The following is a 12,139-nucleotide window of genomic DNA, read 5'->3' as shown; positions in this document are numbered from 1 at the left end:
CCACTGATCGGCGATATATTCACAACATTCATTATAAAGCTAAATGATTTAAAATTCACTTTGTGGCTGAAGAAAGTTTTTTTTATTATTATTTTCTACCACAGACGTGGCCACACATTTACAATGCTAACCAGCATATATACATTTTCTTCTGTCCTCCATGGACAGGGTTAGAGTAGTGCTTTTAAAATGTGAACCTAACCTACAGACATAAATACATAGATACACAGAGTTATGTCTGCCCTACTTAAAGTGGTTGATGTGCACTATACATAGTATCATTAATGTGCATTTACAAATGTGAAATGTAATTCTGATCAGCTTCCACGTATATTTTATACACATAATGGTGTATACCGGCAGCAGGTTTTCTTTTAAAAATGTCTCATTGAATATGACAGAATATTCCATATTTACTATTTTCTGGTTTAGGGCTTCTATCCCTCTTACTAGTGCTCTTGCATCAGGGTTCAGCTGGAAGAATACACATACACATACATATACATACGCACACATATACATATATATACATATACATACGCACACATACATTTATGGCTCTCTTACTCCGAGAGGGTAAGATACCTGATAGAGAAACTAATGTGTTATTAAACACTTAACCACTGAAGGTGATTAAGGTGCTTTTACAAGCTCAGGTTATATAGTTACATCACATACATTGTATGTATAGTTGATATATAGTTGATACCTTACATGGTCAATCTTGGGTACAAGTCCAATATATCATCAAGTGTTCCAGTACTCATAGTAATTACAGAGTTCAGCATACCTTAGTCAAGGAGGGCGAAAGTCAATCTATATGGGACATTCTACAATATAATGTTCAAGAGAGTACATGTTTTCTCTCTCACAAAGTTGACACATTGTGTACTCGACATTTGAGGTCTGAGAAAGCTGCCAGATACATCTGTATCCCAGGCGTATTCTGGCCACTATAACATCACATTGCCGAGTTCCTGCTCTATTAGTCCCCATATGTTAATGTCTCCTCACGATATCTATCATAATATTTAATGCTACAACTTTCAGATCTTTATGAATTTGTTAGGTCGGTGAGATTTTCAATAGATATTTGTTGAAGTATTCTCTTTGTCACTGCTAATGAAACACCCATATCAATTTCTACCACTGGTTTTCTACAGGCTGCCTTTGCAAGCATATCAACAGTGTCATGCCTTGAGATGCCAACATGTGATGGAGAAAGTAACATTAGAAGACTAAGTTTTAACATTATGTACTCGCCTGATATTTTTTTCTGTAACTGTCGGAGTTCCCAAGGTAACATTGATGTCATTCTGAAGGCCGTGAGCGTGATGCTGCACTCCTGTACTATCCACCAATATTCCTTTCGTCAGTGTAATGAATGATTTACTTATATTAATGCACCACAAGGGGTCATACCAAAATGTGATGTGTTATCTCTTGAGTATGATAACTTGGTTCGGTGGGGTTATGTGGGCGTAGATCAGTGGAATGGTTTTAATATTTTGATGGGAGCGAGGTGGTGGTGGTGGTGGTGGTGGTGTATGTGTGGTGGTGGTGGTGGTGGTGTATGTGTGGTGGGATGGTGATGTTGGTGAGTGGGTTGGGAGCGTGAGAGTTTTAATTAGTGAGGTGTGAGTGTGAGAGGTGTTGGGTTGAGGCAGGGTGATCACTGCCCCAGCGGGAGGCTATTCTGGTGTGTTGGCTGCCAGTGTGTGTGACGCAGCTGGTGAGGTGTGACGTGTGTGCCTCTACACCACCACACCACCACACCACCACATTCTCCCCACCACACCTCACCTGTCCTCCTCGGCAGTATTACTGGGCTCATCATTCGCTCACCCCTGGGGCAGTGCTGCCCAAACGACGTTAATATGACATTGAATCAACGTTAAATAAGAAAAGCATGTTCCCCACCCCCCACCACCACCCAGTTCAAACATGACACAAGCGGACATTCCCCCATGGAGCATCATCATTGCCAGGATCAGGTTGGGTTACCGTTACCTGTGGCAGGTGGCTACAGGTGACGGATCTCCCAATCCTGAGCACTCCAGGTGCAAACTCTGTGAGCAGGAACTGGGACATGATCTCTCACACTACAATGTTGAATGCCCAGTCATTAGACCATTCTAACCTGCCGACATGACGTGCCTGGAGTTTTGTAGTCACTTTATTAACAATCGTGTTCTTGAGGACATCTTCACAATGCACCCATAGTTTGCCAGTGCAAACTACTGATCAAATGACCCTGTATGCCTAACTATCTTGTGTGATAGGGACTTTTAGCATCACGTAGCTAGTTCTTGGCACACACTGTACTTCCCCCTCATATAGTCCAGGGCAGCTGCATAGATCCTGATGTAGCTAAATGTGTTAATTTAAAAAAAAATCCGTGCTTGCCGAGGTGACAACCTGACATGTTTTAGGAATGCTGTATCAATAATGCAGCTCAGGATACAGCTGTGACAATGCAGGTGAGAGGCAGGCATGATGGTCACGTGGTAACGACGGCTGTTGCATGAAATACCAACCCGTTCTCGCACTTTCTTACAGTCAATATTGACTTATTAAATACGTGCATATGTGACATACTAAACATACTAGTTTACCTTGAAAAGCTTCATAGAAAACACCGACCTTACCTAACCTTCTTAGTATGTTAAGATAAGCATCTTATTGCTTCGTAATTACAATTATTACTTAACCTATACCTATAATAGGTTAAGTAATAATTGTAATTACGAAGCAATAAGATGCTTATCTTATCATACTAAGAAGGTTAGGTAAGGTCGGTGTTTTCTATGAAGCTTTTCAAGGTAAACTAGTATGTTAAGTATGTCACATATACACGTATTTAATAAGTCAATATTGACTATACGAAAGTGCGAGAACGGGTTGGAAATACAACACTTGTATCTAAACATTTGTCATGGATCCAAATACACTGGCTTTCACACCATGGCACAGCAACGAACTCCTTCTAGCACGGACGGCGTTCGATCCCGGATGGTCCAGGTGTTTGAGGCCCGTTCTTTCAACCGGGCTGTGTATCTCGGCTCCTTGTTCTCACAGAGTGATTGATGAAGATTAAGCCACCCAAGAAGATGCACGGGCATGAACAACCCGTAATCGTTCTCACACCCCTTCCAAGAGCTATATATTCATACTGGTTAGCGCGCCTCTCCTCATAAGTGTAACATTCCGTAACATCAGACAACTTCCTGTTCATTATCATTACATTATGTGTAACATCATTGAACACGTGACGTGCCGCTAAAAGTCCTTTATTGATGACCTGTGTATGATGACGTGTATATCACCGCTGTTGATACCTGGTTGATACCTGGTTGATGGGGTTCTGGGAGTTCTTCTACTCCCCAAGTAGAAGGCCAGGCTTGACTTGCCAGGCTTGACTTGCCAGGCCAGGCTTGACTTGAGAGAGTTTGGTCCACCAGGCTGTTGCTTGGAGCGGCCCGCAGGCCCACATACCCACCACAGCCCGGTTGGTCCGGCACTCCTTGGAGGAATAAATCTAGTTTCTGTATCTAGCTGTATTTAGTGTTCATACAAATAATCTTAACCACAACAACAACCATGATCTTAATAGTATATTTAAAGCGTTTATTTGTAAATACCTAAGTGTAATTACCTAAGTGTATTTACATAATGAGAGTTATGCTTATGGTGTCCCGTCTTCCCAGTACTCTTTGTCGTATAGCGCTTGTGTATATGTGTGAACTCACCTATTTGTACTCACTTATTTGTGCTTGCGGGGGTTGAGCTTTGGCTCTTTGGTCCCGCCTCTCAACCGTCAATCAACTGGTGTACAGATTCCTGAGCCTACTGGGCTCTATCATATCTACATTTGAAACTGTGTATGAAAATGTGTGTGTGTGTGTGTGTGTGTGTGTGTGTGTGTGTGTGTGTGTGTGTTGTGTTGTGTATGTGTGTGTCCAATAATTTGTTATAATATACATAATATATTGCATCACTTAAATAATAATTTCTTTATTCAAATTATATTAATTATCTTTATCAACTGTATTAATTTGATGCTAATATTTGATTGTAAAAGGCCTCCATTTTTTTTACCAATGGATTCCTTATATAAAGCCATGTCCAGGATAAAGCCATGTCCAGGATAGAGCCATGTCTAGGATAGAGCCATGTCCAGGATAAAGCCATGTCCAGGATAAAGACAGTCCAGGATAGAGCCATGTCCAGGATAGAGCCATGTCTAGGATAGAGCCATGTCTAGGATAAAGCCAGGATGTATTTGTGACCAGTGATCAATTAACAAGGTGTTGTTGTTGACAGGCGTGCGCCACGCTGGAGGAGGATGAGGGCGGCCAGCGCGTAAGAGGTAAGAAGACACTATAGGCTCCCCCGCAACACCTTGTGGTGGGTGTGGGTTGGTGGTGTTCCCGCCGCCGTGTCTGTCTTGGCTTGCATGTCTTCTGCATTGTGTCTCACGGTTGGCTTGGCTTGAGTTGCTTCTTGCGTTAATATTGATTTGTGGCGTTGGCTGATTCGCGTGTCGTCCGGGCACTGTGGTGTGGCCCGTTTTCTCTTATTTGCTGCAGGGGTAAAAAAATGAAACTATTTTGCCTAACCAGTTTGAAAATTCATTTATTGAAGGAAAAGAGAATGTAAAGGATTTGGGAGTAATCACGTGGGAAGACCTTACTTGTAAAGAACATAATAGAGTAGCTGTCTCAGGTACAAAGAAAATGACTGGTTGAATAACAAGAACCCTTCAAACAAGAGATACCAGACGAATGGCACTTGTGCTCATTAGGGGGGAAGTATTGTTGCACGCCCACAGCTTCATTCAAAGCTGGATTAATTTCTGACCTGGAGAACGTGCAGAGATCTTTTACTTCTAGAATCCACCCAAAAAAACTAATAAAACATCTGATTTATATTAACCGATTAAAATTAAATCTGTATTCCCCAAATCGCAGGTTGGAGAGACATAAAATTGACACTTGGAAAATAATAGAGGGGCTGGTCCCAAACCTGCACACAGACATAACAGCACATGAGACCAGAAGGCATGGCAGGATGTGCAGAATACCCCCGTTGAAGAGCAGAGGTGCAATAGGTACACTGAGAGAGAACTCTATCAACATCAGAGGCCCGAGACTGTTCAACACGCTTCCACTACACATAAGGGACATAACTGACCGACCCCTCACAGTGTTCAAGAGAGAACTATCAACATCAGAGGCCCGAGACTGTTCAACACGCTTCCACTACACATAAGGGATATAACTGGCCGACCCCTCACAGTGTTCAAGAGAGAACTATCAACATCAGAGGCCCGAGACTGTTCAACACGCTTCCACTACACATAAGGGATATAACTGGCCGACCCCTCACAGTGTTCAAGAGAGAACTATCAACATCAGAGGCCCGAGACTGTTCAACACGCTTCCACTACACATAAGGGACATAACTGGCCGACCCCTCACAGTGTTCAAGTGAGAAGTTAACAAGCACCTTCAATGGAGACCTGATCAACTAGACTGTGGTTGATCACACGTCAGTTGTATTCATACACGAGGCTGCCAGCAGCCTCATGTATGAATAAAACGTCCAATAAATCAAATGGAACTTTTATGGTCCATAGAAATAAGATTTTTCACGTAATGGCGATTAATAAAACAATTTAGTTCCATAAGTTGTTTAAATCATTCCCACTGTAAAATTGTAATGGTGAAAATATTACTAGATGACAATTCGAAATGGTGGAGGAAGTGAAATCCCCAGCGTAGGAATGTGACCTGGAGGAGTATATCACATGGATGAGACATGAGAACAGAGTGAAGGGATGTTGTCTAACACATTGGACCACTGGGATCGAACGCCGACCTTGTAAGAAGCGAGGCTGCCGTTCTGCCGACCAGTCGAAGTGGTTGGGTAAGCTATGAAAAGTTTATCTTCCCATAGTAGGAAAGCAACATGTAAAGGATCTGGGAATAATGATGTCTGACGACCTAACGTTCAGGAGCATAACCAAGCAAATATTGCGTCAGCCAGAAAAATGATGGGATGGATTACGAGAACCTTCAAATCCAGGGATCACATCACAATGGTTATACTATTCAAGTCACTTGTACTATCCCGTCTTGAGTACTGCGCAATGGTCACTTCTCCCTTCAGAGCAGGAGAGAGAGTGCTAAAATAGAAGGAATTCAGAGAACATTACGGCATGCATAGGTAAGATAAAGCATCTTAATTATTGGGACCGCCTCAAGGCTCTCAAAATGTACTTTGTATAAAGGAGACGGGAGAGGTGTCACATAATATATACATAGAAAATACTGGTGGGCCAGGTACCAAATTTACACAGTAAATTACAAGATACTGGAGTACAGCGATATGGAATGAAATACAGAATTGAGCCAGTGAAGAGTACAGATGCCATAGGCACAATCAGAGAACACTGACCACTAGCGGCCCACTGTTGTTCAATATCCTTCCAGCAAGTTTAGATAATATTGCCGGAACAAAAGTGGAAGTCTTTAAGAAAAAAGGAGTTTTCTGCAAGAAGTGCTGGACCAACCGGGTTGTAGTGTGTGCCTGCGGGCCGCTGCAAGCAACACTCAGGTTGAGCACTCTCACAAGTCAAGGGCCGGGCTTGGGGAGTAGCTGAACTGCCAGAACCTCATCCAGGTCCCCTCGACTCCGGGTGTACGAGTATGGCGAGACACCAAGACCACTGGGTACAGCGGTCACACGCAACATGCCACAACACTATCAAACCACAAGTCCGTGATGTGTCTGTGATCAGACATTGAGGCCTTACAAAAGGATCAAACCCGCGCCCCCAAACTCTTCAGGCACAAAACATCAGTCACCAAATTTATCACGAGGTGATTTGATCTAACGAGGATATATATATACACGGGTCTAGTGGGCAGTGGGGACGGACCCAACGCTTACACCGCACTACACTTGGCTGTGCAGGGGGGAAATAGTCTTACAGGTTCCATAATAATAATACAGATTATTATTATTATTGAGAAAATCAACAGGAGCTCTGATGAAGATTCGAACCTATGTACCGGGTATTCCTAAATGCACCCTCTAGTCCACTACGCCACGACATGGTGGCGGGAGGAATCGTGTGAAACCCTGAGTGGGCTTCAGGGGGAATCCTCGGGAATCCTCGTAGGTGCAGTAGTACCCCCAGGTTGCCATTCTTTTGACCATGTCGTGGCGTAGTGGTTTAGAGCGTGCATCTGGGAATACCCGGTACATAGGTTCGAATCCTCATCACAGCTCCTGTGGATTTTCTCATTGATATATCACAATAATGTGATTTCTCTGTGTATTATTATTATTATTATTATTATTATTATTATTACAATATTAATATTATTATTATTATTATTATTATTATTATTCATGATTAAAAATGTAAGTAAATCTGTGTTTTTAGAAGTGCAAACAAGTATTGAGATAAGAAAAATCCCATTTAATTAATATAGGATTTTTTTTTAGATAATCTTGAAGGTGTGTAGAAGCGTGTTACTGCTTGACCTTCGAGGTGTGTGTGTGTGTGTGTGTGTGTGTGTGTGTGTGTGTGTGCGTGTGTGTGTGTGTGTGTGTGTGTAGTGTATGTGTGGTGTATGTGGGGGGGTGTGTGGTGTATGTGGGGGGGGGTGTGGTGTGTGTGTGTGTGTGTGTGTGTGTGTGTGTGTGTGGTGTGTGTGTGAGTGTGTGTGTGTGTGTGTGTGTGTGTGTGTGTGTGTGTGTGTGTGTGCGTGTGTGTGTGTGTGTGTGTGTGTGTGTGTGTGTGTGTGTGTGTGTAGTGTATGTGTGGTGTATGTGGGGGGTGTGTGGTGTATGTGGGGGGGTGTGTGGTGTATGTGGGGGGGTGTGTGGTGTGTGGTGTGTGTGTGTGTGTGTGTGTGTGTGTGTGTGTGTGTGTGTGTGTGTGTGTGTGTGTGTGTGTGTGTGTGTGTGGTGTGTGTGTGAGTACTCATCCAGTTGTCCTTGCGGGCGTTGAGGTCTGACTCTTTGGTCCCTCAAATAATGTGTGTGGGGGGAGGGGGTACCTGTTTCCCTTCATAATAATTTCCTTAACGTGGTAGCGTTTGTTGAATGGTAGGATGGTTTCAACAGCGGTTGAATACGCTCTGCTGTTTGAAATTGAAGTTGAAATAAGTTTATTGGGGTATAAATACACACAAAGGGATGAGGTAGCTCAAGCTATTCTCACCCCCGTTCAGTACAACATGTTCATACATATATAGACACACATCACAAACAACACTCATATTACCGAACATTCTGAGTGATAAACATATACATTTCTTCCTATACACATGCAGTATGTTACTAGACGTACACACACACACACACACACACACACACACACACACACACACACACACACACACACACACACACACACACACACACTCACTCTTTCATGACTAGGCACACAGACTATTTGCAATAGACATTCAGACAATTCAACAATGTTACAATCTTGGTGCAAAATTCTTATATCTCTCCAGAATATCATCAACCTTTCCGTTGTGACTCATCCAGGCAATTTGTCCAGAAACAGTTCTTTATCTCAGTGTTTTTATATACATTAATCAAGGGACAATCAATAACATAATGGGTGAGGGTGTGAGACCTTAACATAACACATAGTTTACACTTGATGTCATTATCATTAACACCTGTACCACATTGCCAGTAATATTTGTACCCAAGCCTGAGCCGCATGTGCACAGAGTCACTCCAAGCATTTCTCCTTTTACCATAAGTGAAATGAGTGTTTTGACTCACACAAATGTAGTGTTGCATGGTTTGGCTTCCCTCATATATTACACCTCTCCTCGCCACTTCTGCTTGTGCCTGAATAAATATATATATATATATATATATATATATATATATATATATATATATATATATATATATATATATATATATATATATATATATATATATATATATAATTTTGCTTTTTATTTGTCTCATTGTTAAAACATAAGTACTGGTGTGTAGTGCTGCTGGCTCGTGTGGGTAATGTCTGCTGGACCTGTGACCTGCCTTTATGTGTACTGGTATTGTAAACTACCTTGTTTAGTGTGCCTGCTTGTTGTTCCCCTTGTTTGTGTCTGCCTGCGTGGTGCCTGCTCACTAACGCGCCGCCACTGACAGTGAACATATTGCTATAGATTGCCGGAACTCAACTCTGGGGCCCCGCCATGACACTGACTCTTGACCAACAGGCCTCGGCGACTCCGGAGAGGATGTGGGCATTTGAGGTCACGTGAGGTCATTCATCAACCACCAAACTGACGCCTCACACCAACACGGAGTCGGAGGTCAGTATCAAGATGCCAGACGCCACAAGCAAGTCTCCCATCACTATCTTGTTATTGTTGATTTTAAAGAGCCATGTAAGACGTTCTGAACACTGTATATAAACCCAGGAGCGCCACCAGGGGGAAGCCTCGGGAATCCTCGTGGGTGCAGTAGTACCCCAGGTTGCCATTCTTTTGACCATGTCGTGGCGTAGTGGACTAGAGGGTGCATCTGGGAATACCCGGTGCATAGGTTCGAATCCTCAAAACAGCTCCTGTCGATTCTCTCATTGATATATCACAATAATGTGATTTCTCTGCTAGCTAGACTCCTCAACCGTGGCCTAAACTCAACCTTATAGTTGCTGACGTGTTGTCCCCCCCCTCCCTCCCCACCATCACTTGTACTGTCCCGTCTTGAGTACTGCTCAGTACTCACTTCCCCCTTCAGAGCAGGAGAGATTACTGAAATAGAGGGAATACAGAGAACATATACGGCACGCATAGACGCGATAAAGCACCTAAATTATTGGGATTGTCTCATAGCTCTCCAAATGTACTCACTAGAAAGGAGACGAGAGAGATACCAAATAATATACACCTGGAAAATACTGGAGGACCAGGTCCCTAATCTACACAGTAAAATAACAACGTACTGGAGTGAACGATATGGAAGAAAATGCAGAATACAACCTGTGAAGAGCAGAAGTGCTATAGGCACAATCAGAGAACACTGTATAAACATCAGAGGTCCACGGTTGTTCAACATCCTCCCAGCGAGCATAAGAAATATTGCCGTAACAACCGTGGACATCTTCAAGAGAAAACTAGATAGTTTTCTTCAAGGAGTGCCGGACCAACCGGGCTGTGGTGGGTATGTGGGCCTGCGGGCCGCTCCAAGCAACAGCCTGTTAGACCAAACTCTCACAAGTCAAGCCTGGCCTCGGGCCGGGCTTGGGGTGTAGAAGAACTCCCAGAACTCCATCAAGCAGGTAGCACACCTCTACAAGAATGATAGCGACAATCATATAACAAAGCCTCAGGTAGGGCGGGCCCGTGTAAACGGTGTACAAGGAACTCCATATTACCAGTAATGGCCTGACAGTTTAGTAAGGAACTCTCATAACAAGAGGAAGACAGCTTAATTACAGGAGAAAATAAAAGATAATTGGTGTGGCAGATAACGACAGAGAGGGGAGGGAGGACGTCTTTAGTTGTGGGGGGGGGGCACTGTTTGTTTCCCCTTATTGTTGTTCCCTGTGAGGCTATAGCTCCTCCTCCTCCTCCTTCTTCTCCTTGTGTTACCTACCTATCAGTACTTTCCTCTCAGTGTCTAAGGGGAAGTGAGGTCTAGCTCCTCATCCCCCGCCTCCTATAGCCGTGTGGCTGTTGCTTTTCAACTTAACTATTCTGACTTTCCAATTGTTTGTCGAAACTGTCCTTAAAGTTGTGGATGGAGGTGGCTTCCACAGCTTAATCAATGGGCTCACCATAGCCCGTGCTACTTGGAACTTTTTGTTCCAGGTAACGAATCTTAAACAACAACAATTACACAACTTCCTCTTTTAGAACACTGCACGTGTTAACTCCCCGTACAGGGTACGAGTACTCCCTTACATAGTAGTAGTATAGTGCAGGGGCTGGTCCCAAACCTTCACTCAGAAATAGCATCACATGAGACCAGAAGGCATGGCAGGATGTACAGAATACCCCCGTTGAAGAGCAGAGGTGCAACAGGTACTCTGAGAGAGAACTCTATCAACATCAGAGGCCCGAGACTGTTCAACACGCTTCCACTACACATAAGGGACATAACTGGCCGACCCCTCACAGTGGTCAAGACAGAACTTGATAAACACCTCCAAAGATACCTGATCAACCAGGCTGTGATTCATACGTCAGGCTGCGAGCAGCCGCGTCCAACAGCCTGGTTGACCAGTCCAACAACCAGGAGGCCTGGTCAACGACCGGGCCGCGGGGACGCTAAACCCTGAAATCATCTCAAGGTAACCTCAAGGTAACGTTCCTTCAGCAGATTTTTTTGTTCACCTCTTCCACAGTGACTAGAAACTTGCCGTGCGCGGTCTTGCTCACGTCAGGTGAAGTGGTCGCGAACCCTGGCTGGTTGTGTCATGTGGAGTCCTCCCGCCTTCACCTTCCTGCACGGGGGTCGATGTCTCGGGTGACCTCGGCGAGACTGGTGACCCTTGATGACCAGTGTGAGGTGTAGTGACGCTGGTGCTGCCTGGCGGCACCCTGGTCCCTGGCCCGCCTCAACCCACCAGTGCCTGGCGTGAAGACACCCGAGGCCAGCCTCACCTTCATTACAGTCCTCAGACAGAAGACAAGAAAATATTTTGACTTGTGTTGGCGGCCTCCGGGTGTAATATTGTGCAAGAACCCGTCGACGCTCCCCCCCTCCCCCACACTTTCTCCTATATTGTATTCCCACTGGCCACGCCCACCTACCCAGTGCTCCCACTGGCCACACCCAAGCACCTAAATTATTGGGATTGTCTCAAAGCTCTCCAAATGTACTCACTAGAAAGGAGACGAGAGAGATACCAAATAATATACACATGGAAAATACTGGAGGGACAGGTCCCTAATCTACACAGTAAAATAACAACATACTGGAGTGAACGATATGGAAGAAAATGCAGAATAGAACCAGTGAAGAGCAGAGGTGCCATAGGCACAATCAGAGAACACTGGATAAACATCAGAGGTCCGCGGTTGTTCAACATCCTCCCAGCGAGCATCAGAAATATTGCCGGAACAACCATGGACATCTTCAG

At 44.1% G+C, this 12,139-nt stretch overlaps 1 protein-coding gene across 5 annotated transcripts in view; it reads left to right on the top strand.

The window, feature by feature from the left end:
- Positions 1-12,139, top strand: part of LOC123761262 (protein tyrosine phosphatase Meg) — a 328,139-nt gene that overhangs the window by 68,347 nt on the left and 247,653 nt on the right. For 3 of the 5 annotated variants that reach the window (XM_069301750.1, XM_069301582.1, XM_069301454.1), the window contains 2 exons: positions 4,324-4,369; positions 9,267-9,362. The gene's annotated coding sequence lies outside the window, so the exon portion shown is untranslated. The remainder of the gene's footprint in view (positions 1-4,323; positions 4,370-9,266; positions 9,363-12,139) is intronic. The other 2 variants (XM_069301643.1, XM_069301504.1) reach the window with 1 other exon arrangement.

Source organism: Procambarus clarkii, chromosome 1 (genome assembly GCF_040958095.1).
Source record: "Procambarus clarkii isolate CNS0578487 chromosome 1, FALCON_Pclarkii_2.0, whole genome shotgun sequence".
Lineage (NCBI taxonomy): Eukaryota > Metazoa > Arthropoda > Malacostraca > Decapoda > Cambaridae > Procambarus > Procambarus clarkii.
The sequence above is the reverse complement of the archived record's forward strand: the minus strand, read 5'-3'. Positions and strand labels throughout refer to the sequence as shown.